Below are 26,267 nucleotides of genomic sequence, written 5' to 3' on the forward strand. Positions count from 1 at the left end.
GTGACATGAAAAACTTAATTGCTGAAGCAACATAATTTTGTGGTGCTTCTATGACATTTTCGGCTCACGTGTCGACCAGCATGCTCTTCAGGACTTTTACCCCGGACCTTTGCATTGCAAGTAGTTGGTTATATAATGCAAACGTTAAAATGTATCATTTACATTTATGCATTTGGCAGACGCTTTTTATCCAAAGCAACTTACAGTGCACTTATTACAGGGACAATCCCCCCAGAGCAACCTGGAGTTAAGTGCCTTGCTCAAGGACACAATGGTGGTGACTGTGGAGATCGAACCAGCGACTTTCTGATTACTAGATTACCAGTTATGTGCTTTAGACCACTAGACCACCACCACTCCATGTATCACCAACCAAGTCATGCACTATAGTAACATTTTTGGATGTCATAAGATACCGTCAAAAAAGTACGTTTTTATGTACTTATAAGTGTAAAAGTGAAAAAGAGATGTTGTTGTTGTTGTAGCTCCTCTAATGTTCACTTTACCAGGAAACTGACGTGATACATACAATGAGCCATGTAAAATCATTTAGGAAAAATGTAGGTTTAGTAACGTGTTTCTATGAGACCAGGCAGTAAAATATTGAATGCAAGCGAGAGAACAATGAGTGACATATGACAGACTCCCCATTGCATTAACATTAGACTTGCATGCTGATCGCCCTGCGTGAGCTTTGTTATGAATAAAAAGTGTTTCTCTGGCCCTGGATGACAAATCGTTGCCATCAAAGTGATGCATTATTCAAGATCAAATGTACCACTGCTGTAGTCAAATTAGTGTTTGCATGATGCATGTGTAACAGAGGATGTGACAACAAACATGCGGTGCACATGTGGTGTAACAGGCCTTCAGTATTTCAGCTTGTATTCCCACAGCCTAGCAATTTCTGTTGGTGTTAGGGGAGCTTAGACAAACAGCTTTGGCAATCGTTTAATGTGATCAAAGTCTGGATTAGCGCTCATATGGGATCACAATGGTAGGGCAAGAGGCAAGGCTTTTCTAGCCTTCAGAATAGTTCCCATTTTAATGGCAAGAAATGAAGAGTAACCAACGACTAGATCTCTGATTTACCCATCTTATTGATCCAATCAACCACAAGTGCCCTGTGGATCATCGTAAATCACTATGCTTTCAAGTCTTTTACTTCTAAAAATTTTTATTAGAGATTCCTTGTGTGATTTTCAGTCGAATCTTACAAAGGTCAGAGAGAATTCACTTTAGACACTTGATCCCTAGAATTCACGGTGAGGTCAGCATTTCATTACAGACGATATTAGTTACGGTGGGGGTTTACAGTAACATGATTGTGCTCTTGGATGTGCAGTGAGCATCTCAACTCGTCAAAGTATGTACAGACCACAAAAAGCTCCAGACAACATAATCAATGCAGAACAGCCACTACACATTCTCATTGATCTGAGCATCTCATGGATGAGTTGAGCTTGTGTGAGGCAGATGAGATGATCTTGTGAAGATCTGATCTCCATCAACTCAGACATCAAGTCTGAAGATTTTCCATTAGCCTTGCTTGTGGCTTAACAGAATAGTGAAGTCAGAATAGTGAATTTTGAGGTTTTTGATATTAAAAACAAGAATAGAGCCATTTTTTGTGCTGGATCTCATTTTCACTCATCCCACCTTGTTTAAATGCACTGATGTGTACAACCTCCTCAAGCATTTTTATCACCCGTTTGTGTCCCTGGCTTTGAGCTGCTTCAACACCAGAAGCAAACATGCCTTATATTTATGTATGAGATACCAACACGGTGCACTTCAAAGAATGATCCAGCCACACAAACAAATCTCAATGCCTTCCCGGTGCCTGTTATGTGCAAACAAGACTGAAAAGCCAACTGGCCGCATTTCTTCACACGATTTCTCATCCACACTAGTAGGCTAGTAAATCCGTTTTGAAACCACAGCAAAAATGTTGCGGGCACCAACACATGTGGATTGGGACAAACTTACTGCACTAATTTTAATTATAAAATGTCCATGGGTACCTTTGTAATAACTGATGTAACTAATGTTTAAAAATGACCTATTCTTACCTAATTATTTAACTGTTGAGTGTTGACATGGCCTCTTTAATGGAATTTTGGATTTATTTCATACTTATGTACTATATAGAGGGTTAGTTCATCCAAAAATCATTTACTCCTTATGTTTATGTTGCTTTAGATCTTTATGACTCTATTTCTTACGTGGAACGCCAATGAAAAATACTGAAGAAAATCTGAGCCACTGTTTTCTATACAGTGAAATAATAGTGACCTGGGGCCTTCAAGCTCCAAAAACGACAAAAAGCATCATAGTTCACTGTTCCAAGTCTGAAGCCCATACAATAGCTTTTTCAGAGGATGAGACCAAAATCCAAGATAGTTTTCCACTCTGTCTCATTTGCACATTGCATTCGGTTAGGAGGTGCAACATGTCATGTTCCACAAAACAAAAGTCATACAGGTTTGTGACAACATGAGTGTGACTAAAAGATGAACTGTCCTTTAACCCCAAACTCAACACATGCAAATAAGCACATAAAACACAATTTTAAAATGACGACTTACTACTCCAAATAATGTTGCATTTAAGTTTGCAAACTCCACCATGCTCACCAAATCATAACAGACACTCTGGCCAGATACACGGTCACATAACAGTTTACAAATTTGCCATAAACACAAACCTTAACCCAAACTGATGACACTACCAGGAAACAAATAAGCATTTTTAGTACTATGTAAAACACTAGATTCTGTTTCAGTTGTATTTGTAAATGGAATAAGGAATGGTAAAACCATTGGTGTAGTGGGTTAAAGCACATAACTGTTAATCAGAAGGTCGCTGGTTCGAGCCCCAAGGCCACCTCCATTGTGTCCTTGAGCAAGGCACTTAACTCCAGGTTGCTCTGAGAGGATTGTCCCTGTAATAAGTGCACTGTAAGTCACTTTGGATAAAAGCGTCTGCCAAATGCATAAATGTAAATGTAAAACATTTCAACATCAAGACCACAGGGTAATTTTTAATTTTAGATTTGTTTTATTTATTTACATATGAGTGGTTCATATTAAAAGCCAGTTACACTTGAAACTTTTAGTTAATACCAAAGGTACAACAGGAGCAATGTGAACGGAATATAAAATGAACACTGTGCAAGTATGAAATGTCAACAGCTTATTGGAGGTAGGCATATTTATTAACCTCTGCAAAAAAGCAAATTTTGTAGCACATTAATGTAAGGGGCTTGTTTATGGCATATTAAACTGTTGCATTACTTTGTCTTCATTAACATTTGCAATCATATTTACATAACCATGTGAATGTATCAACTTGTTAATACATATAAACCAAATTGCTGACTTGGGCAACCAAAGTTTAATGCTTGTTTACTAAAGCCAGACATCAATTACCTGATATTTTCATCAGTAAAAAGGTCAGTAAAATAAGTTGCTTTGAAATGCTGTTTTTCTACATGCTTAAACGGACAATTCTCCCAAAAATGAAAATACTGGCATTATTTTTACAACTTCATGTTCAAAATCAAAAGCAGATGTTAGACAAAATCTTAGCCTCAGTCACCATTCACTTTCATTGCATAGACAAAAGAATGGTCATTCTGCCTAACATTTTATAAAAGGAGACCTATTATACCACTTTTTACAAGATGTAATATAAGCCTCAGGTGTCCCCAGAATGTGTCTGTGAAGTTTCAGCTCAAAATACTGCACGGATCATTTATTATACCATGTTATAAATGCCTCTTTATGGGTGGAATCAAAAACACTCTGATTTCATGTGTGTCTCTTTAAATGCAAATGAGCTGCTGCTCCCCGCCCCCTTTCCGGAAGAGGGCTGTGCCTTTACAGCTTTTGCCTCGGATACTACAGCAACAACAAATCAGATCCAATATGTCTGACAGCGTAAATAGCGGAGTTCAGCCATATAGGCTATGTATGAATATATTCATGAATATATGTATATCTGGTCTCTGAGAATACAATCAGAGACGATGGTAACTTTAGCTGCATTAGCCATAGAATAAGCTATCAAGCACATTTGGAAAGGCGATTTGCAAACATTCACAAAATATAAAGTGTGATACTTACATCTTCTGGATATAAAGCTGGAACATGAACAGTTGGTACTGATCCATGCTTGAGAATAAAAAAAATCTAAATCCTGCTTTATATTGACACTCATTCACAAAGCAGTCCGGTGTAAAATGATTTGCACAAACATACACACATTTTTTTTTTTTTCAAGTTTTGGGGCACATTTCCTTTAAAAACAAAACTTGTCCACTGTGTCTTCAGTGTCTCTGATGCCGGGAGTACGTGTAGACTCGTATGTTCACTTTTACAGCCAACAACAGAACACTTATGACGTTTATGAAATGGAGACATTATTCTTCTCACTGTATCTGCTCCAGCGTGGAAAACAATGGAGGACTGTGTGTAAATCACTCAGGGGAGGATCTGTGATAATAGGGTGGAGTCTGTCACCAGTCATGGGCGAGGCCTGCTCTAACATGACATCACTTTAGAGCAGATATGAAAACTATTCATTTTGACACACTGTTTTTGATTAATAGAAATATAAGAAAGAGGACTGGGTGGACTTTTAACATTGTAGGGTGGTTGTGTACACACACTGCAGACTCACATTTATGTACAAACACCATGTATGGATTTTGCATAATAGGTCTCCTTTAAGTCATACAGATTTGTAACAAACATGAGGGCGAGTAAATTGATGATCAAATTGACATTTTTGGGCAAACTATTCCTTTAACGTCATAAAAATTACCAGTTCTTTTTCAGACTTGCATTGGTGCCATCACTGTCAGCAAAATCACATCATGACAATGTCCAGTTAGGAAAGTGATTTAAGCTTTTAAAAACATTGTTGAAGAAAAAGATCATATATTCAAAGAGACGTTGCAGTGTTCTGTTCCTACGCTGCAGACAAACCTTTTTAGTCTAAGCTCTTAAAGAGCGTGATTCATACATTAAATAACTGTCAGAGGTGCTTTTGTCAGTTTTGACATCTTGATTTCATTTAAGAATAAGAAAAGAAAAATATATTTCTTTGTCAGAATGAATTCATACATTACATTCCATCTTTATAAGTCATCATTGTCATAGGTGATAGCCTACAAACTTACGTAAGTGATGAGGCACTTAAAGTTCCCAGCCCCTTTTCTTTGACCTGAGAACAGTCTTTCAGGTCTTCAATCATGCTTTCCTCAAGTCTGACCCAAAGCTAAAACTGTGCCTAGACCTGAACTTCTACTTGCACTTAGACTCATGCCTCAAGCCGACAGTGAATCGATGTGTTTTGATTGGGTGCCATCATGGCTGAGCCAGGCTGCGGCTTAAAGAGGTCTGCAGCCACTGGAAAATGTGGTGGGGTCACACTAGACTTTGCACTCCATTTACTCCCATTCAAACACATCCGAAAGCAGGAGACCAGAAATGCAAGCACGTGTGAAGACATTTCCTATTCGACTGTGTACTTAAGTTCAAGCTTAGTGATCTCTGACCTGCGAATTCGGATGACAAGAAGACATGTGACCAATAGAAGATTGAAATGTCACAAAGTGACCTTTTGGCTCAATACAAAGAATACATATTTCAAAGCTGCATGTTTTAATTGTTGCCATTAGTAGATGGAGTAGATGGTATATTTGATCATTTTGAGTATGATATTTTTTGGTATTTGTGATGTATTATGTATTAAAACCAGTCACGTCATCAGTCATCATTCACTTTCATTGCATTTTTTTTTTGGTTGTATAATTAAAGTGAATAGTTCCAAAGGAAAAGGTAAATCATACAGGTTTGTACGGAGCCCCATAAGACAGGGTGGAATTTTTTCTCTGAAATAGTTTTGTGTGGCCTCACAATAGTTTTGCGTTTCCTCTGAAAAAATATTAACCATGATTTTACTACAGTAACCATATTTTAACCATGATATTTATAGTGAAACCATATGATAATACAGGGAAACTAAAACTGTGGTAATAAAAAATCATGATTTTGTGGGTATTATGGTTTTACTATGCAAATAACATGGCTTTACTATAGTAATATTGTAAATTTAAAATAAGGTTACATTTGTTAACATTAAAAAAATAAAAATTTAAATCAACTTTATTGTCATTGTGACGATGTACAGGTACAGAGCCAATGAAATGCAGTTGTTTTCGCATATCCCAACTAAGCTGGGGTCAGAGCACAGGGTCAGCCATGAAACAGCGTCCCCGGAGCAGATAGGGTCAATGGGGCCAACAGTGGTATCTTGGGGGAGCTGGGGCTTGAACATCCGACCTTTCGGTCAGTAACCTTGAGCCTTAACCGCTGAGCCACCACAACCACAACTAGTTAACAACATTAGTCAAATGAACTTACAATGAATAATACTTATATAGCATTTGTATATCTTGGTTAATGTTAAGTTCAGCATATACTAACACATTTTTAAAATCAAAAGTTGTATATGTTAACATTAGTTAATGCATTAGTTAATTTTTCAGAGTTTTAGATTATCATTGCTGTAAATATCAATGCTACCATAATCTATAGCCTATGCTTTAATCCAAGAATTGCACTAATTAATATTTGTTGTAAAATGTGAAATTATTTAATAATCGAAGACAATCTCCACATCCATGATTGCACGGAAGCAGCGATCTGCCGATATCACTCTGAAACCGTAGCTCCAAAAGTTCATCATATGTTGCCTATTATTGAAAAGTTTCAAAAGTTAAGATAAAATCCAGTGGAGAGAGTCTTTTTCACAAGTTTAAGGAATGTGTCAGATAAATTTATTTCCGCTAAAGTCAATGCTGGCTCGTTTCGAGTTTGATTGACTGGATATAATTAATAATTAAAAAAGAACTGCTACAAATTTAGATAAACTTGTTTTTAATGCAACCATGTTTTGATCCAAGAACTGCACTATTTAATATTTATTGTAAAAATATACATATTATTTTATAAACGAAAGCATTCTCCACGTCAAAACTCGCATGGACACTGAACTCGGCCGAAACCACTAATTGAAGATGAATTCGTCCACAGCCACTGATCTAGAGTGAGCCTTCACTTCTTACTAGCTATTAAGGTTTGAATTTTAGGAGGGGTAGCTGACCCTAGACCAGCAGTTACGAGCCAGAGTTTTCCCAGAGTGACAATCAAAATTCTGTATCAATCCACATATCATGCCCATCACCCTTGACCAATCAGAAGCTCGGCCTATTTATGAGCCGTAAAACATTCAATAAGGTTTGAAATGAATCTTTTTAAGATATTTACACTGGCAGACAAAAGTTTATTATTTTTTTATCAAATCTAGACAGGACCCATTTCCAGCAGTCATCACTCCAACACCTTATCCTTGAGTAATCGTGCTAAATTGCTAATTTGGAACCAGAAAATCACTTGCCATTATATCAAACACTTCTGAAAGCTATTTGGTTCAATAAATGAAGCTTAACATTGTCTTTGTGTTTGATTTTGAGTTGCCACAGTATGCAATAGGACAATATTAGGTCAAAAATGAAAAAAAAAAATAAACAGCTTTCTCTAGAAACTCTTCAGTCAATCATTGTTATGAAGAATGAAGGCTATACAATGCTTGAAACTGCCTAAAAAACTGAAGATTTCATACAAAGGTGTACACAACAGTCTTCAAAGATAAAGAATAGCTGGCTCTAACAAGGACAGAAAGAGATGTGGAAGATCAGATGTACAACTAAACAAGAGGATAAGTACATCAGAGTCTCTAGTTTGAGAAATAGACGCCTCGCATGTCCTCAACTGACAGCTTCATTGAATTCTACCCACTCAACACCAGTTTCATGTACAACAGTAAAGAGAAGAATCAGGGGTGCAGCCTTATGGGAAGAATTGCAAAGAAAAAGCCACTTTTGAAACAGAAAAACAAAAAGAAAAGGTTAGAGTGGGCAAAGAAACACAGACATTGGACAACAGATCATTTGGAAAAGAGTGTTATGGATCTTAAACCCATTGAGCTTTTGTGGGATCAGCTAGACTGTAAGGTGTTTTGAGAAGAGTCCGACAAGACAGACACATCTATGGCAAGTGCTACAGGAAGTACAAAGGTTTTCAAATGTAATAAATCGAATGACCCTCTAAGAAATCAGGGAAGAGTCTATATTTTATAATCAACTATCTATAATATTTTTTACATTACACCAAACATTTTTATGTATGAAATAAGACAAGCATTCACAAATGCTCATTGCAGTGAAATTAACAATGCATATTAAACGTGATTTAAAAACAACAATGGATTTACTCTACGCAATTCAATTGTATTATCTTTCAAAATAACCTAATGTAAATTTTCAAGGACCTCGTGGCCTCCCTGCAATAAACACATATAGCTCAGCCCACAATTTGGAAACACACCAGTCTCACTTTCAGTCACCTTTGCAGTCCAGCGTTTCTTATCAGAGAGAATTGTAACCTTTATGTTTAATATTTTCAAATATCTCTCGCATGAGATACTGTATGGCGCCCCCATTAAAGACCCAGCAGGTGATCAGTCTTTCATGTGCCACCTGGTGGATATTGTGAGAAGTACAACACATGTGGTTTAATTTTAAGAAGAAGCCCGCCTGGTATGCCGAGTGATTTCACATGATGGATTGCCTGATGGCGCATGAAAGAACGCAAGTTTTCAAAGGCCACATGTAAATTGTGCTATTGCAGTCTCTATAGGCATGATCATGATTTTAAGCTCGATTACACTTTATAGTGCTTGACACATGCACAGTGAGATGGTGCTGTAGGAAGTGTAATTGAGCTTGAGTTTGGTCTGTTCTCACCCAAAACCAACTGGATCGCTTCAGAAGACATTGATTGAACCACTGGCGTCTGATTGATTATGTTTATGCTGACTTGATCTGAATTTTGGAGCTTCAAAGGGCTCATCACCATTCACTAAAGAGGTGAGATATTTGTCAAAATATCTTTGTTTGTGTTCTGCAGATGAAAGAAAGTCAGACACCCCTGGTATGGCATGAGGGTGAGTAAATAATAAGAGAATTTTCATTTTGGGATGAACTAACCATTTAAGACAGAATTGAAATGTTTGGTTGAACAATCCCTTTAACAATCCATTTAACCTGCTATATTTCTCAAATTCTATGAATACACCAGGGGAGCTTGTGGTGGCTGAGACAGTGGAGCAGATAGACCTTAGGGACACCCATCCAGGAGGACTAAAGTCTGAATCCCAAATTACTCATGTGTCACTGGGGAGTAGCCGATCCCTCGATCTGTGTTCATCTGTGCTGGATAACTTAGGTTAGAGTAACAGTAGGCTCTTCCAATATATTAGTGCAAACTGCACAAATGGCAAATAAAGACCTTCTAATGGATGACACCTACAGCAAAATGTTTGCAATGAGGGGAAACTTAAATTATGCAAGAATACAGAAGGTTAATTAAAATAATGTAAGCCATGTTTCACAGGGACGTAATATGAAAAATGTGCAAATATTAAAGCACAAGTGGATTGTTTTATAATGATCTAAGGCTAGCAATATCTTTGCACATCCCACCGAAGGCATTCATTTACACAAGAAAATTGCTGATTGAAGCGAAATGACCCATCACGTTGTTTTATAATGAGGTTCTTTACTCTGTGGCGGAGTGATGATGACATCATACACTAAACGTATTTAGGCCGGTGGAATTGTATATAGCAAGCTAATATCATAACAGACTTATAATGGGTCGAAGATCCCTGCAGGTTTAAACAGCAGATTATTTCCATTAGGTAATTTATAGGCCAGTTGTGTATACTAAACTTACATCATGTTTGTGCAATCAAATTTTGTCTTAGTTATATCATATATTATTAAAATAATCATACAAGTAGAAGGTAATTTAACCGTTAGTATGCTGTAAATGTTTCATGCAATGAAGTGAATAGAAACTGACAATTGCACAATGATTAAGCAGGCCATGCACAAATCTTGATCTTACGCTTTTAAGTTTAGAAGCATGCTGAAAAAGACCCTTCTGTCTAATTTGAGATGTTTGTATCATAAAAAGATGGTTAGTTAGATTGTTAGGTTGTCGAAAAGGGGAGGCTGGGGCTAGTTTTCAGACTTTATGCTCCAGAGATGATGGAGGATAATTTTTTTTAATTCAGTTTCTGTATATCCATGATTCGTTACAATACTTTACAATGATTTTCACCTATATTGTCCAGGAAAAAAGATCACTGAACACACGATGACCTTTTTGTGACAACTTGCCCCAATAGTGGGGTATATTGTCACATTTAAACCTTCCATTAAACTAGTTTCCTGTTTCATAATATATATATATATATATATATATATATATATATATATATACCACAGTTAGTTCCAGTCCTCGAATCTGATTGGATGAGAGACGTTCCATGAGCACTGATGGTTTGACACTTGACGCTTCACTGTGTGTGTATCACTCCACGTTCATGCTGTTCTAAACTAAGTAATCTGTTGAGTTACTGGCTTTATTTTTGAAATTACATATGTTAGCCAGCAGATGGTGGCAAAAGATCATTTTTGTGTGTAATATGAGCCAGTTGGTGACGTAAAGTGAATCTGTTAGTCATTGTTTACATAGAACTGCGCTCCATGATCGCTCGTATTACTAATACATTACCAAAACTAGGAAATAGCTTTCAACGGCTTTAAACAGACAACTTCAGGATTAAGGCTCATGCTGAGAGACACAACAGACTGATTTATTACAGAACTCAAGTGCTTACCTTTTATCGGAATTTCCACATTGGATACATACTGTTTAAAATGGCAGAGGACATCACTGTCTCTATAGTGAACGACTCTTGCGCACCGGCTACTGCGAAATAGAGAGGTATACCCCCACTTGGATGTCTATTTTCCACAGAAAGCTGACCTTCAGAAAGCTGACAGCATCTCTGACAGTGTGACAACAGGTGATCGCACACTCCATCTCCATCTCTCTCTCTCTCTTTCTCTCTCACACACACACACACACACACACACATACATCCAGCCGTCTATCCTTGTTTATCCAATAACTTGTTAGAAACAGCACAAGCCATGATACTATTCCTGAAGTGAACTTTTTGATTTCCTAACAAAGTCTTGGACGCATCATCTGGTTTGAACCAGCAATGGCAGATACACAACTTACATAAAAATAATGTCACAATGTACAACAAAGACTAATGGCTCAAAAAAGGCTTCATTTTCTATATGCAAATGCAATTTCTAATTTGTTTCTTTTCATTTTGGAGTAAATAGAACCAGAACATTTTCTTGACACGTTATGTGAATAATCACCCGAAAAGGTAACCTATAAAAATATTGTTTTGGCCAACAAATATTGTAATTAATATATTGTATACATTTATGACATTTAAAACACATGTAACATACCTTGACATGACATACCTTTTGATTATGTTTGCTTGTTTCCTCAAGAGCTAACAAAAATATGATAGTAAAAATTGACTTTGGAAGGTAGAATTTTCATAAAGGTTTTTAATTTTAAGAGGGTTTTGAACTACGTGTCTAAAATCAACATACAAAACATGCATTTGCTCAATTGCACTTTTGACTCTAAATCTTATTGTTACAGAGCTATAGCCAATGTGACAACTAGTCCCGGTCTCCACTATATCATAAATGCCTGTATAATTAACTAGTCCATATGCTAAATATATGCTCTATTCCCACCTGTTTTCCTCAGCACCTTTTAAAAGCAAAGCAAATATTTGTCTTCTTGGGGTAATGTTCATCTAAATCTTAAGCCTCCGGGTGGGTGTGTGGGGATGGTCTCCCTGTTTGTGTATACATTAGACAGCACATATTGATTTTCTTCGCTTCTCATCCCAAATGGCCCCTTCGTTTCTTCCCCCATCTGCTTTCCACACATGGAGATGAATTGCGCTTCAAGGCCGGTTTTGATTAACCTGTGATTGGCTGTCCTTAGCCTTGGGATCTGGAGGTGTAATTAAAGGCAAGAGTCATCTCACCTCATGGTGAATGAGATGGGGCCCTATTTCCTGTCCTTTAGAAAAATACATGTGCATTCACCGGACCAAAAACTGCCAAGAACAAGATTCATGTTAGCTTAGAGCTATCTGAGGAAAGTGAAGACTCGGATAGAAGTAGAGACTCATGCTGGAGCCTTAATATAAATTTGAAAACCATGACCTGACAAGGTCAGTAGAAAATCTATAGAAATGTTTTAGTCAATAGCAGTTTTTAATCTGTCAGTTGTAAGCAACCAAGTCTAGACCTGTTGACTTTGGATTGCTGGTATCTCACTCAACTGCAGGGGAACCGAGGTGTAAGAATTAACACTAAAAAGAGGATCTAGAGAGAGGTGAAAAAATAGGGAAGGTCAGCTCACATACAGACATATTAATAGCCCTTCATTGTCTGAAGTATCTAAACGAGATTGAACATCTCACTCAATAAAACATCTTTAATACATCACAAGGCTTTGGCAGCATATAATAACAAATCCACTGCTCTAAACACATCAATCAACAAGGTTACATCTCTAAACAGACAAGTGAAAGAAACAGTGTAGATAAACCATGACACATATGGTTTATTGCCATAAATAGAAAACATTACCGTATATTTAAATATTTTTAATTACTGTACATAAACTACCTTTAAATTACAGATTTGAATATTCTCTTTACTATCAAGATAAGTCTTGTCTCTGGTGATTATGATCCATTTTAATTTTATATATAGTTTTAACATCAGGTTTAATTTTGTATAGTGTTTTTATACCTAGCACAACACTTCTAGGAGCTACAATTAGTCATGTGGTTTTAGCTTATTTTCTACATTTAAAAATACAAAATACATATGTAGAAATGTAATAATACATAGACCTAGTGTTATTGCACTATTATAAGCTTGAGAAAACTCTATTCCAACATTGCAAATTGTCACGAACCCCGTTCCTCTGCCCCATCTCCGCTTCCTCACACACGCACACTATCTCCCTTCTCACACACGCGCACTCCCTTGTGCTTACTCGCTCGTTCCGCCCCCTTCGAGTTCGGACGCTCGCATTGCTCGCTCGAGCCCTCACGCCCACTATGCTTCCCCGGGCTCTCTTGTTCGTAAAATATCTCCTCCCTCTGGCACACTCGCCTCAATCAGCCTGAACATTATGACCACTTGCACTCACGCGCTTCCTATCTTCACACATTGTTTACACCTGCACTCACGCGCTTCTTGTCCCCACACATTAGTTACACCTGCACTCGTCTCGTCACCTGTCATTGTCTACACCTGCACTCGCCCCTATAAATACACTATCCCTCCATTTGAATCCCGTTGGTTATTGTATTTAGTTCCCCGTATCGTTGCCCTGCTAGTCTCGTCTAGTTTTGACCTCCCTACTGTTTTACCTCTTAGCTTGCCAACTTGTTCCCCTGTCTCCGTTCCCACTTGTCCCTAGTTGTTAACTGTTTTCCCGTCTTCGACCCTTGTTTATATCTTTGATTCCCGGCTTTTGACCCTACGCTTCCCACGACTACTCTTCACTGGATTTGCCCCTTGTTTGTACCTTCGCCTGCTTTTATTTATAATAAAGCAGTTTTTTCATCATTGTGACTGTCTCTACTTGTGTGTGTGTGTGTCGGGTTACACAAATTTAGTAATTAAATGTAATGTTGGGTTTTAAAGTAACTGTCATATAAACTTGAAATAATTGTACATTTTAAATCACATCAGAAAATGACCTTTAGCAAGTGAAACAGATGACATGGGCTATGACCTTTAGGGAATTTCGAAGTCTATCTACAAGTAAACGAGGAAACACAAATTGGAAAAATTTAGATTCCAAACATTCCTTCTTAATTCAGTTATTATGAAAACTAAATGGTGTTAATTATTTGAGAATAATTCTAAAAAAAATTAAATAGTCGTTTAAGATAAAAACATATTTAAATAATCTCATATGCATGTGTGGTGAATGTATTATTCACACATACTATACTTTTGAATAAACAAATTTGCTGCTTGTAAGTTCTTTCCAATATATATTTTTCTGAATTATAATATTGCTTTGGTTTAAGGCTGCACCGAAGGCAAATTACTTTAAGGTTAAACACACACTACAAGACAGAAGCTCACTGCCCTGCTCATATTTGAAGTCTCAAAGTTAAAGTCATGTTGTCAAGGTTACAGTACACTCTTTATACAACTAATTGCAGACTAGGTGCGTCAATTATGTTCATTCTCCACCTTGAGTGCTGCTATGATACTGAAAATCTGTTCTCAAACAAACTCACACACATAACAACGCAACACTTGATGCTTGTGATTGTGAACATGTCTACAAATAACATAGCGGAACAGCTTGCAGCCGTTTTAGCACCGATTTGCTCAGAATGGGGATAAAGAGAGAAAAACTATGAATTAGAGAGTGGGAGATTTGAGCAGCTGAACTGACTGGCACTCTGACGTTTTTTATTTTTATTTGCCTGCTTTGCCCTCTACTTGCACTCTTTCCTCTTGCAATGTCATTGGATATCGCTCATGGATGTCGGATATTCTGGATATATCATGGATATATTCTGCTTTCATGGATGTCGAGACCAGGGACGTGCACACATAGACATCAAAGGGGGCTTGAGCACCTGCCCTTTTTCTTCCTCGAGAGACAGTGCCCTTTTTTCTGGGGTGCTTATATATATAAATTGATATATTTATATATTCCTGTTTGCACACAACTTCCCTGTCAAACAAATATATTTATTGAATAATAAATCTAAATATCAGGTCAGGAGATGAGACTACGTCGAGTTCAGATGCTCTCTGTCTCCCTCCGCTTCTCTGTGCAGCACACATTGGCACATCAGACAGGCAGGCAGCAGCCCCTCCCATCTCCTATCCCAGTTGTGTTTTTCATAGCTTGTGTGGAGGTGAGTGGTGATGAACAAAAGACTAAGCTACCAGTGCCTCGACTTTACAGCTAATTAGCTAAAAGACAAATATAGTTAACTTGTGTCTTGCTAACATGCATGACTAATGAGATTCTAGCTAATGTATTAAGTTAGCTAAAGTTTAGCTAAGGCAATATATCATGACCATACAGGCTAATGTACTGTACTTAATGGAGACACTGCCGGTGCAAATACAGTAAGATTTGAGTCTAATAACGTCATCACAATCGGCACATTGGTATGCAAATTAGGCTTTAACTAATTAAAATGCGCTAAATTGCATACATTTGACAAGGCACTGCAGGTGAACAGGATAAACAAAATATCTAAAGCATATCACCCATAAAGCATATGGTGTATTCCAATATCACCAAAAGAATAAAAACGATTTATTGCCTTGTGCAAAATAAACAAATTATTAGTGAAACTATGTCCCTCTCCTTGGTGCAATAATTTATTCTAAATATACTGAATATTGAAATAATATTGAAACTAGTAGCATAGAAAACGTGCACATTGTGGCATAGTTTCCTTTGCTGTTGCCTGCTCATGCACATCCCTTGTCGAGACAGTGATCAGACCTGACAACTGACAACTGGTCAGCCTAGATTTCAAACAAGTTTACATTTATATTTGTGTATTGTATTTATCGTTAGGAACGTGTTTCAGACGTGTGAACACCAGAATATAGTATTTGCTGTGAGCTGGCTATGATCTTGTGCTATTTGCTGCAGAAAATGAACAGGAAGTGGGAAAGAATGCCCAAATGTACGTATAAGAATACTACTGAGCAAAGTTTTCTGTGTGACATTATAATCACTATTGTAACAAATCCAGGAGGTACTGGCAAAGCTAATTAAAGGAGGTATTTAGTATTTAGACAGAATAGTTTCATATAGTATCTGTGTGTGCTCTCTCTTTCATACACACACACAAGGGGACACAGCAATGACTACTGTGATGGATTAGCTCTCAAGACCCGGTCCACCCTCTTTCTCTCACTCTCATCTCTCTGTGTCACACAATGTGACCACAGCAAGAATGTGTATTGTGACCCTTGAATTCTATACGGACTGAAAGAAAAAGAGCTAGTCAGAGATGGTGAAAGAAAAACTCTAAGAAAGGAACTGTGGCTGGAATGGTAAATGGAGAATGTAAAAGACGAGTGGGGACAAGCAGCACTCATTTAAGCACAGTTGACTAAGATTTGCTTTTTCAATAATATCAAAATTGCAGATGAAAGTTTTATTCATCCAATGCAAATGTTTTTAGCTAGTTGAATGTATACTTCACCTAGTTAGATAGCAAGAAAAGTAGCAGAGGTGGGGAACAAAATAGATATGTATTTGTTCACCATGATATTGAATCACTAAACCATATTGAAACCACTAAATCCAACAAATACTTGAGTACTGGATGAAGGATTTTTGCCACGTGCATCACTTTGCAGTATACAGCTGTCAGACTAAAAGACCCCACTCAACATGGCATCATAACCAATCACAAAATGTAAATATTTTGAAGTTGAAAAAGTTTTTGAAAAGTCACACAATTGTTTTCATGATCGATCTATGCAATGTTTACATGCACACCAATAGGCTGATATCTAAAAAAATAAAATAAAAATGAGCTTATTCAAAAAATCAATTTACATGAAACTTGAAATCATTGGGTTATTCTCTGCTTTTGATGTTAAAAAAAAAAACTTACAGTAAACAGGCCTGTGCACAAGACTTGCACACATTGGATAACTCGTTAAGAATGCCGGAAAGTGTTTACATGCAATTCAAAAATTGGAGTAATGGGCAAAAATCTAGCTGTGTCGATTGGTTCATGCATAAACTGTTTATGACATTATACGATAAAGGAAAACTGTTTAAGACAATTGCGTGACCTTATATGTTGTCGGTTTATTAAGCATAATCAGTGTAAGAATGTGCATGTAAACACACTCATTGCTGTCATATCCAAGTACAAGGGAACTCCCATTCCTAAATCAAGTTACAATTTTACCTTTACCATATAATCAAATATTCTTATCAGTATGACAATGCTAATGGATGACCGTAGCAGGGAAGCATAGATTAAATATCTGGAGTGTGAATTGGCAAATATTAATTTCATATGGCATTGCTTACAGGGAGGAATAAGCTCAATACGAACCTGTGCCTACTATGATCAGAATCAGAATGAGCTTTATTGCCAAGTATGTTTACACACACAAGGAATTTGTCATTGTGACAGAAGCTTCCAGTGCAAAGAGAATACAAAAAATATACATTTACAACATATACTGTACATACAAACATTTGAAATATACATATAAACTTATGTACGTAAACAGTGAATTAAGAATCAAAAATAAGATACAACAGATAAATATATGAAGGAAACTATAATAGGGCAATAATGTTGTTCAAATATGTCACATACAGATATACAGTTCTATCAGGAAGACACGCACACTTTAGTGAAATTTAAGATTACATTTATTTGATGAATATAAAACAGAAAATTAATGTCTCTCTTTGGCGTAGGCCCTGTCTGGCGGTCCGAAGAAGTTGTACTCGGAACCGTCATATCCTGCTGGATATAGTAGGCAGGGGCGAGGAGCCTACCCCCATGCAGGACGGGACTTAACTGGTGGTGGTGGGGTGGTGGAGGTTGCCATGTTAGCACACTGAATCAGCAATGTGATAGATTGTGAGCAGACTTATAAACCAATGGCTTACATGTGATTGGCTAGGAATTACCCAGCTACTGGTGCGATGATGTACAGCTGCTAATTCCCGCTAGAACTATGCAGGGCTTACATTTATGTGCATGGGGATTTCATGTATTGTGCAGAAGAGGCAGGATATATCATATAAATATAAATGGAATATAAATATGAATGAATAGTTGAATATGCACATGATTGTATTGCCACAGTGGAGAGTTTTGGGACAGTTTTAACTATTCATAAGGTGAATGGCCTGAGGGAATAAACTGTTCCTGTGCCTGACTGTTCTGGTGCTCAGTGCTCTGTAGCGCCAGCCAGAGGGCAACAGTTCAAAAAGGTAGTGTGCTGGGTGAATGGGGTGCAAAATGATTTTTCCAGCCCTCTTCCTCATTCTGGAGGTGTTGTGTCAAGTTACTTGGAAATAGTAATTAGTTACTGATTACTTCTCCAAGAAAGTAATCCAGTTAATTTACTAATTACTTATTTCCAAAAGTAATTAGTTACTTTACTAGTTACTTTACTAAGTTACTTTTCAAAAACATGATCGACGACCTGAATACACTATAAAGCAATAGACCTTTCAGCCTAATTCTATCCTTTCTGCATATTCCATCATCTAAAATTGAATCAAATGAAACATTCTCTTTTTTAAAACTTGTTTTATTAGTTTCAATATTTTAACTTTATGCACATTACATCAAGCAAAAATGTAATTAAATGCAACAGTCTCAGACTTGAAGAAAATTGTTGAACATTTAAACCTATTTTCTGCACATTCCACCATATTTTAATGAAATAAAGTCGTCCTTCTGTTAACTTATATTTCTGCATATTCCAGCATATAAAAAAAAATATTTTTTGTAAAACCCTTCATTCGAATAGATGTAAATAAAATACAGCAATAAAATAATTCAAATTAAAGTATCTCCTGACTGTATTCCAAATTATTAACATTTACATCTTTTAATAGTAAAGTGCAGAGAAGAGTAAAAATAATTTTACCAAAACAGAAAATGCTGTTGCATGCCACATTTAGGCTGTTAGTCCAGTCTCATTTTATGGCTACCCTGACAAGGCCCTATGTTTTTTTGCTTTCTTTCGGAGTGAAACAGTGGTTATATCGCATCAGCAGAAGCTTCTCAAACCTCCTATCACACAGTCTGTTTCTTTTCGGGGAAAGCACCAATCAACCTAAACTGAACAGCCGTTCCACTGGTGCACAGTGGAAATTGGCAACATGTCCTCGACAATATAGCTAGCAACGAGTTTATTCAGTTCAGCGGCACTAAGTCCTGTCACTTTTAAGTCTATTTTCACCTGTTTAGCAGGAGAGGGGCCCTCGGAGGTTCGCTCGGTGGAATTGGATGTAGCCGCAGCGGTCATGTCAGTTGGCGGTTCAGGGTTATTTTCAGTAAGTTTCACATTCCTGTGCCGGCTTGCTAGGTGCTTGCTCAGATTTGAGGTGGAATTTTTCGCTGTAGATAAAAGTTTTGTTCCCACGCAGAGTGTACAGCGGACGCTGATGTTTTTGTCACCTTTAACCGAGTCAAACTCAAAGTAATGTCGGTATTTCCAAGCATTAAACGCTGCATGGTCCTGCTATCTCCCGCGCTCCATGTTGTCTCGTTCAACACTACACATGTCAGTGTTTACCACTTACGTCGCGGGCTCATACGTCATCATTGTCACTCACGAGTCACGACTCACGTCACGAGACAGTCTCACGTAACAAAATCACGGTCAAAAGTAATGCAGTAACGCAGCCTGCTTACGGGGAAGTAACTGTAATCTAATTACTGTTTTTGCAACTATAATCCTTTACTTTACTCATTACTTGAAAAAAGTAATCGGATTACTGTAACGCGTTACTTCTAACGCGTTACTGCCCATCAGTGGTGTACAGTTCTTGGAGGGTGGGAAGGTAAGAACCACCTGATGTCTGACTTGGTAGCTGAACCAAACCAGACAGTTATAGTAGTCAGAGAACAGACTCAATGACTGCTGAGTGTAGCTGGATCATCAGCACCAGGTCCTGTGAGATGGTAGTGCCCAGGAACCTGAATGACTTATATATTTTGATTCAATATGTCAGGAGCCATGTGTGTGAAGGACAAGTGCATCGGTGAGCAGTGTGTTCTTCCTCTCTTCAATCAGGCGCAAGCTGTGGTGCTCCACTCGCACACCATCATTAGAGTTTAATGTGATCTCATGTTCCATTAAATAAGATCAAAGACAATTCAACAACAAAATGTTTCAGCGCTAATTTATTCCATAGAAGAGAAGGAATGATGGTGTTGAAAGCCGAACTGAAGTGCACAAATAGGATCCTTGCATAAGTCCCTGGTCTGTCTAGATGTTGCAGGCAAACTGCAGGGGATCCAGAAAGGGTATAGTGATGTCCTTCATGTGGGCCAACAACAGTCTCTCAAATGACTTTATGACCACAGACGTCATAGACAAAAATTCCTGCAATCTTGGGTTCCTTTTGGACAGGGATGATAGTGGAGCATTTGAAGCAGCTGGGAACTTCACAGTGCTCCATTGATGTGTTGCAGATCTGTAGCACATGCCTTTAGACAAGTGGATAAAACACTGTCTGGGCCCTGTGCTTTCCTTTCTTTCTGTTTCCAGAAGACCCGGAACACATCCTCTTCACAGAAATTAAATGCAGGTTGAGTAGCAGGAGGGGGAGGAGGGGGGTTGCAGGAGATGTTTGTGTGAATTGAAAGTCAGAGCGGGTGTGGGGTGTAAGACTGGGCTTTTCAAATCTACAGTAACGCAAATTCAGGTCTTCAGCCAGTTGTTGATTCTCTACAGTGTTGGTAGATGGTGTCTTGTAGTTGGTAATCTCTTTCAGGCCACTCCACACTGATGCAGTGTAGTTAGCTGAAAACTTGTTTTTCAGCTTCTCAGAGTACCTTATTTTATACCTTATTATATTAACTTTAATCTCCTTTCTCAGTGTGTTTTGGTCTAATTATACAAAATTTTATCCCCACTTTTGTAATCATCATCTTTGGCCTGACAAAGCTGCCTGAGTTTTGCTGTAAACTATGGTTTGTCATTGCAGTATGTTAAATAATTCCAATTAGTAATGCACATATCCTCACATAAACTGATATATGATGTCACAATATCTGTGATCTCATTCAGGTTGGATTGCTGGAGCGTCATAAACAATCCAAGCAGTGCAGTCAAAACAGGCTTGAAGTTCCTTGGTACAACTATTTACAGTCTTAACTACAGGTTTAGATGATTTTAATATCTGCCTGTGGGATGGAAGAAGATGAACCAGATAGTGATCAGAGTGTCCCAAAGCTGATTAAGGGCGCAAAAGATGTTGGGCAGAAGCCGATCGGTGCAATGCCAGGAGTAGAGATAGGAATGCATGGCATTTTAAGAAAGGGCCCACTCTGACTGTGAAATTATTAATACCTTTAACAACCACTCACTTTGAAAAGTAAACATCAAGCCAACAGGTGTCATTCCACACTTTATAAACTCAGCAAAGATAGAAACGTCCCTTTTTCAGGACACTGTATTTTAAAGACAATTTTGTAAAAATCCAAATAACTTTACAGATCTTTATTGTAAAGCGTTTAAACAATGTTTTCCATGCTTGTTCAATGATCTATAAACAATTAATGAACATGCACCTGTGGAACGGTTGTTAAGTCTTACAGACGGTAGGCAATTAAGGTCACAGTTATAAAAATGTAGGACACTAAAGAGAACTTTATACTGACTCTGAAAAACACCAAAAGAAAGATGCCCAGGGTCCCTGCTCATCTGCGTGAACGTGCCTTATGCATGCTGCATGGAGACACGAGGACTGCAGATGTGGCCAGGGCAATAAATTGCAATGTCCGTACTGTGAGATGCCTAAGACAGTGCTACAGGGAGACAGGAAGGACAGATGATCATCCTCGCAGTGGCAGACCACGTGTAAAACACCTGCGGGACAGGTACAGGATGGAAACAACAACTGCCCAAGTTACACCAGGAATGCACAATCCCTCCATCAGTGCTCAGACTGTCCGCAATAGGCTGAGAGGGGCTGGACTGAGGGCTTGCAAAGTGCTCTTCACTGACGAGTCACGGTTTTGTCTCACCAAGGGTAATGGTCAGACTCACATTTATCGACGAAGGAATGAGTATTACACTGAGGCCTGTACTCTGGAGTGGGATCGATTTGGATGTGGAGGGTCCATCATGGTGTGTGGCGGTGTCTCACAGCATCATCGGACTGAGCTTGTTGTCATTGCAGGCAATCTCAACACTGTGTGTTACAGGAAAGACTTCCCCCACCCTCATGTGGTACCCTTCCTGCAGGCTCATCCTGACATGACCCTCCAGCATGACAATGCCACCAGCCATACTGCTCATTCTGTGCGTGATTTCCTGCAAGACAGAAATGTCAGTGTTCTGCCATGGCCAGCGAAGAGCCCGGATCCCAATCCCATTGAGCACATCTGGGACCTGCGGTCAACGACCACCAAAACACAGGTGAATCCCTCAGAGCATGAAAGGTCCGTGATAATGTTGACCCCAAGGTTTGACCAGGGTCGGAGTGGAATGGGTAGCGGAAGGAGCTTACCAGCCGGTAGTTGTCATGGGGTTCGAGACATGGCACATTTCGGTCATCTCTGAACGAACCTTCTGACATGTTTGTCCATGCGTGGCCACCAGAACCAGTCCTGGATAAGCGAGAGGGTCTTATTAGTCCCAGGGTGGCCAGTGCCCAAGGAGGAGTGGATCCCGTAATCGCAGGGTTGGTGGCCCACACGACTCCACATGCCGAAATGTCCTTGGGCAAGACACTGAACCAAGATGCTCTCAAGATAACTAATCTTGAAAATGTTTTGAAAATGCACAAATGCAAAAAAAATGCATTTGCGATTGCTGAGCTGAATATAATGTGAGCTAGTTTAAAAGTGTTGAACGAACAAGAGCCGAGGACATTCATAGAGCACTTAGTGAAGCATGCAAAGACATGAACATACCAGCATCCTCCATTGTCTCCATCACTACTGGTGCACCCTCAATGATGGGAAAACACAAGGGTCTTGTATGCTGAAATGTGAAAAATGTCCCCTGAATTGTTGGCATTTCACTGTATTGTGCACCAGCAAGCACTGTGGAGCAAGTTAGCTGATGAATACCTCATGAAGGTTATGGACACTGTGGTCAACTTCATCGAGAATACTCTCTACTGCACCACCGGCTTGTTGCATTGTTGGACGAATTGGACGGTGCGTACGGAGACCTCGTTCTGCACAGCACAGCAAGCATCCTCAGTTACATAAATGTGGTGAAACATCCCTGGACAGAACCTCAGATAAATACGTTTGAAAGTGCTTTCCATATTTGGATGAACATACATTTGCCAACGCACATTTTCTGCAATGTCGCATATCAATTCACGCTGCAACTTTGTCGCAACTTCACTGTGCTGTGACTCCATTTGAACCGAATTTCTCTACATCAGAAATTCCCAACAACATTAGGTATCCCATTAATGGCGAGTGTTGTGTTCTTGTATAAGTAATTACTGTCCATGAGATAGCACTGCGGTTCCATATGCTAGTGCCTATAAAAGATGAAGAACAATAGTGTGTAGACTACACTAGAGGCTGCTTATAATGTAACACGCCGGCACTGTTTGCTTGTCCCTCCATGATAAATTAAAAATCTCTGAAACTTACAAGTGACTCTTCATGCTTACCAGGATCTATACCTAACAATGTAATTGTCTAGGTATCATGATATTAATAATATTAACTGCTACTTCCATAATATTAAATCTGGTTGGTTTGCATTGATGACGTCATATGTAAATGATATGCAGCCCTTGAGACTTGCACTTGGACCTTAGTGTGGCACAATAGAAAAAAAGGTTGAGAACCACTGTTCTACATCGATTGTTTATGCAGAGAAATTTTTGTTCTATAATAAACAAGTAATTTTATTCATGAAACAAAGTTTTGAAGACATTTTGGTAGTATTAAAAATTATTGCATTCATGTTGTATCATCATGCACATTTGCAGTTGCATGTGATCAACTAGTATATGTATGCATCATGGATCAGCTCTAAACAAGCATGCACTGAGATGACTTCAGTGAAAAATATAAATGTATTCATCAGACTTGTTCCTTGAACATGTTAGACTGGCATTCCCCACTGACTTTTATCCTGACTTCTGAAAAACTTCTCAAGTTGACTCTGGCATTGTCGATGGGCACAGCACATGATGACATATATGATGCAGGTTCAAGTGTTGGACTTTGCTGCTTTAGGAAAGACAGTGTTTAATCTTATTTATTCATGTTGGCTGCAATGTCAGTAGAAAAACAAATCATGCATATTCCAGTTATTGAGTCTTTATTATAAATATGACGTGAAGATCTACTGATTGTAGACTTTCTAATATTTGTTTGTTTAGTATGTTGTTATGACATGAGTATTGTACTGTAGCTAGCATGACCTGTAATGTCTCTACATATCTCTTGTATTTGTATTAAATGTACAGCAGAACAGAGAGTGGTGGTGAGAAAAAAGTGACGCAAAGGTAACGCAAAAGTAACGTAATGCTTTACTTTCCATAAAAAGCAACTTTTTAATAAATATAGTTACTTTTTTAAGGAGTAACGCAATATTCTAACGAGTTACTTTTACCAAAACTGCTTGTTAGTCATTCTCAAACCTACAACAGTCTGAAACTATTCTGGCCCACAAAGGCAAAATGCAGTAACTATGCTAACAGTGAAACTGAGAAAAATGGCTTCAAGATTTTCTGGTTCATACTTCATTTTTTTCTTATTGTGATCCAACCCCATAGTCTAAGAGACCAATTTGGTTCATAGCTGATTTTTTTTTTCCTCCCCAATTTGGAATGCCCAATTCCACTACTTAGTTGGTCCTAATGGTGGTGCTGTTACTCTCTTCAATCCGGGTGGCAGAGGACAAGTCTCAGTTGCCTCCGCTTCTGAAACCGTCAGTCCTCACATCTTATCATGTGGCTTGTTTTTCATGACACCGCAGAGATTCCCAGCATGTGGATCCACGCACAACTTTCCACACACCCCATTGAGAGCGAGAACCACTAATCACAACCAAAAGGAGGTTACCCCATGTGACTCTACCCTCCCTAGCAACCGGGCCAATTTGTTTGCTTAGGAGACCTGGCTTGAGTCAATCAGCACACCCTGGATTCAAACTCACGACTCCAGAAGTGGTAGTCAGCGTAAATACTCACTGGGCTACCCAGGCCCCATAACTGAGTTTTGACAAAACAGGTTGTTACTGTGTTTTGCCTTTGCAGGATGTTCAATCAGTGGTGTTTCACAAGCTTTCTAGTCTTTTAGCAGCCATAGATAACTGTTTTGTCACTAAATGAGGCCACTCCAAATGATAAACTGTAAATAAAAGTGTATTTTTTTTCCATCACTCTCCCTCAAGCATAATATCAATATAGCATTTCAATTATTGGCCGGCCCCAAGTGAGGTCCAGACACTGATTGAGCAAGTGATGGAAAGAGGCTGAGAAAAGAGATGGAGAGAAAGACAGAGACCACAGCTGTTCAATCTGGGGGGCAAAGTAGGAAAAAAGACAATCATTTCTTTCTGCAACAGGATTGTCAGAAACATTTATTATGAACAGCTATTGTCACAGGTTACTCTATAAATGTCTCCCTCTCCATTGACAAAAACGTAGTGCAGTTTTAGTGCAGCTTTAACTTGCAGAAATTATCACTAAACATGCCAATTTACGCCAAACCCCACAGCGGTGTTTCATTAGCTGACCTCATGAAAAGACACATCATAAAATGTATTTTATCTTTCATCGAGCATATCTACATTCAGTTGCATTAATTAGTGCACAATCACTGGTGTTAAATAATTGTCTGCTCTCCTGGTATTAAACACCATATGCAAGGTACAAGCACATATATGCATATGCATTAGGTTGGCGACACCTGTTAAACACATTGGCACAATATAGAAACAGTATATCTGCAGCAGAGCATGTCCTAATAGATTTTGTCCATTACGGAAAACAAGCTTACTTTCCTAGATCAACACAGACGCTTTAGCTGTTAACCTTGACTCGCTTTTACGTTTGTGTAGCTTACACACATTCAAGTTAAACATGCACCCAGACATGCACACAAACAATAGATAGATAAGCATAGCTACGCAGGGGATTGAACACCATATGGATCCAAAGTCAAATACACACACACACACGACTGCACACACACACATAGAAAGGCGGAGAGAGTGGGAATCTACTCACAGAATGAAGCAGACGACACCAGCAGCTAATATCAAAGGATTGGCACAGAATCAAGCTGGCTGCGTCCCGTCGGGAATGCTGACAGATTCCATAGAAGGAGAGGGATTGAGAAAGGAATATCCGAGGATACCTCTGAACTGGAAGGGGGGGGGAAAATCTCACGCTTTTTAAGATCAGAGCTTAGACTTCAGGAGATTTCAGTTTTGTTTTTTTCTCAATGGCCTTGCTCTC

At 38.5% G+C, this 26,267-nt stretch overlaps 1 protein-coding gene across 1 annotated transcript in view; it reads right to left on the reverse strand.

The window, feature by feature from the left end:
- The window catches only part of LOC127619841 (glutamate receptor ionotropic, kainate 5-like), a 118,200-nt gene extending 92,038 nt beyond the window's left edge, over positions 1-26,162 (reverse strand). The window contains 1 exon segment of the mRNA XM_052092857.1: positions 26,037-26,162. The gene's annotated coding sequence lies outside the window, so the exon portion shown is untranslated.
- Positions 26,163-26,267: the final 105 nt, after the last annotated feature.

This window comes from Xyrauchen texanus, chromosome 26, assembly GCF_025860055.1.
Source record: "Xyrauchen texanus isolate HMW12.3.18 chromosome 26, RBS_HiC_50CHRs, whole genome shotgun sequence".
NCBI lineage: Eukaryota > Metazoa > Chordata > Actinopteri > Cypriniformes > Catostomidae > Xyrauchen > Xyrauchen texanus.